Raw genomic sequence first — 2,499 nt, forward strand, 5'->3', positions numbered from 1 at the left:
AATAAAGAGATGTAAAAAGAAAAAAGAAAGATTTAAAAATTAAATCTGTACCGCAACAACTCATAAAGGCTCAGGGATGCAGTACTTTGTAAGAAAGTAGGTACTGCAAGAAGGTGATTTGGTTAGAATCACTCTTGACCGCCAGATTTTTACCCACTTGATGAAGCTGGGTGGACCCCGGAGGACCACCAAACCTATTGGATCTGACTGATGGCTTCAGTGAGACAGAAAATAATTATCTTCCATAGCCAGGTTCAAACCCAGGTCCTTGGAGTTAATAGCACAGTTACCCACTCCCATATCTAATACATAATTATTTGTTTAAAAAATATTTTTAAGGAATTAAAAGGGAAAAGTATAGAAACTTTGTTTACATCATGATATACCATGCTAGTAACACTCATTTTTTTTTTTCCTGTGACCTGGTATATATATATTCTTCATTCGAGCATGGTATGAGTTGCTGTTCTAAGATTTTTTTTTTTTTTACCATCCATGTGAACATTTCTGTTGCAAATCAAAAATATTTTGAGAGGCTTTGCAAAGTTTAAGTACCGTGACCATACTTTCAAAAATCTGCAAACTAATATGAAATTGCTAACATTGAAATGGAACAAAGCCAAGCTTAAACCTTAAAAATAGTGATAATGTATAAAGTGATTGTAATGTCAGTTAAAAAAGGTAATAGAGTAAGTTATATTGTGGGTTTCGCAGCTTGTGTCTTCTTATTTCTGTAGGCAATTATATTTTCTGGAATACTTAGAATTACTTTGGATTAATTTCTTATTCTTATTTTATAAATAAAAAACTGATATAGGGTTCTAGTTTTTTTTTTTTTTTTTTTTTTTTCTATCCATTTTACCTATCAAAGTATTAAATTTAATTTGTTCATATGGAGGGTATTGTTATATTAGATTTGAAAAAGTAGCTAAATATAAAGTTAAAAAATTTTTTTTTGTAGTACTTACATTTGAGGGCATTGAAGAATCACACCGCCTTATCTCCAGTTTATGACCTTTGCTGTATCCTGTTGATAATAGCTTGTTTGTTATAACCTTATTTTGGCATATTCAGTTAGTTCTGATAATTAAACAAAATTTAAATGAGTGCAGCATCTTAGCATTTGAATTTTTTAAATTATTCTGTTTGGTTTATAGTGTTTTATTTTCTGTCTGCTTTATAACCTCTTATTTATAACAATGGTAAGAAATAATCTTTTCAATTTTTTATAAATATCTTAAATTCCCAGACGCATTTAAATTGAATTTTTATGCTTGCACTTTATAAAACATTCCATAATGACTCCATAATTCAGTAATTGCAGTATACACTTACTAATCTAGAACATCTTATAGTTTAAACCTTCTCAAAATTCTAAGTATCTAATTTTAATTGCATCCAGATTATTTTAATCTTAGATGCAAATTTTTTTAGTAAAAACAATGAATAGTTTAGGCTACCTAAAAATAGTTAAGATTCATGAGTTTTATGAAATACAAAAACAATTTTTTTTTACTTATTGCCTATCCAAGTAACTCTAATTTTTTTTTTTTACTTAATTATTTAAGTGTTAATATTTTATCTAATTTTCATTCTGTCAGTGTTTCTTTTGATATATTTAGGAAAAAGCGCTCAGATTTCTGGTGTAGAAGTCCCTTTTTTTCTGGTGAATTAATTGACTTCCTTTGTTTTTTCAGCCAGTGTTTTGTTTTGTGTATTAGCAAATCCTTCGATTAAACACGTCGAACAAGTCAGTGACACTTTATTTTATCAGCTATATTCTCGTTATTCTTACTTGTTTTTTCTCTTTTTGTAGCCTATCCTCACTTCAACAGCATTATCTCCTTTGTTTCGATCCATTTTTTATAAAATTAATTTTGAGGATTTGCCCTCAACAATGTTTTTTTTTATGATCACTCAATGCTATTACAATTGAAAAGTGTGTCTTGTAAAAAAATTAAATTTTTAATTAAACAGTGATAACGAAATTATTACTAAAAACTAGAAAGAAATTTTGCTATAATTTTTTTTTTCAATTTAAATTCATTAATAGTACCACCGTTGGGTAGTTTGTTCCCAAGATTATTATATGTTTTGAAACATTAATCAAATTTGCTTATTCTATTTTTTGTACAGTTGCAAATTTCAATAAATAAATAAAATACATTTATTAAACCGATAATCGATTTTAAAAAAGGATTATTGATGAAGCAAACATCAAACACACCATGGGCCAATGTTGTTTTTTTTAATAGCAAGATTTCTCAACTTACTGAAACTTTCAAAAATGCTTCTTTTTTTTTTTCTTTCTCTTTTTTTGAGTTGTATTGTTTTTATAATTTATTGTTTGTGTTAGAGTTTGTTAATTTTAAAATCATAGTTCTACTTTAAATCGGTGGTTATGTATGTACAAATTTATTTTTCTCAAAGTGGCTCTATGTACAAATTTATTTTTCTCAAAGTGGCTCTATGTACAAATTTATTTTTCTCAAAGTGGCT

The 2,499-nt window shown here is 27.5% G+C and overlaps 1 protein-coding gene and 1 long non-coding RNA gene across 12 annotated transcripts in view; one reads left to right on the top strand and one right to left on the bottom strand.

Annotated features, from left to right (window-relative positions):
- Window positions 1–2,499, bottom strand: part of LOC106681753 (uncharacterized) — a 22,219-nt gene that overhangs the window by 19,335 nt on the left and 385 nt on the right. The window contains exon 2 of one of the 2 annotated variants that reach the window (XR_010842765.1): window positions 969–1,027. This is a non-coding gene — a long non-coding RNA (uncharacterized lncRNA). Of the gene's footprint in view, window positions 1–968; window positions 1,081–2,499 lie in introns of both variants that reach the window. The other variant, XR_010842766.1, reaches the window with a different exon arrangement.
- The window catches only part of LOC106681751 (Exchange factor for Arf 6), a 37,822-nt gene that overhangs the window by 5,740 nt on the left and 29,583 nt on the right, over window positions 1–2,499 (top strand). The window contains exon 1 of one of the 10 annotated variants that reach the window (XM_014422226.3): window positions 1,069–1,202. The exons of the other annotated variants lie outside the window; for them this stretch is intronic. The gene's annotated coding sequence lies outside the window, so the exon portion shown is untranslated. Of the gene's footprint in view, window positions 1–1,068; window positions 1,203–2,499 lie in introns of those variants that run through there. 10 annotated transcript variants of the gene reach the window in all.

This window comes from Halyomorpha halys, unplaced genomic scaffold (genome assembly GCF_000696795.3).
Source record: "Halyomorpha halys isolate HHAL.00 unplaced genomic scaffold, Hhal_1.1 Scaffold363.1, whole genome shotgun sequence".
NCBI classification, from domain to species: Eukaryota; Metazoa; Arthropoda; class Insecta; order Hemiptera; family Pentatomidae; genus Halyomorpha; species Halyomorpha halys.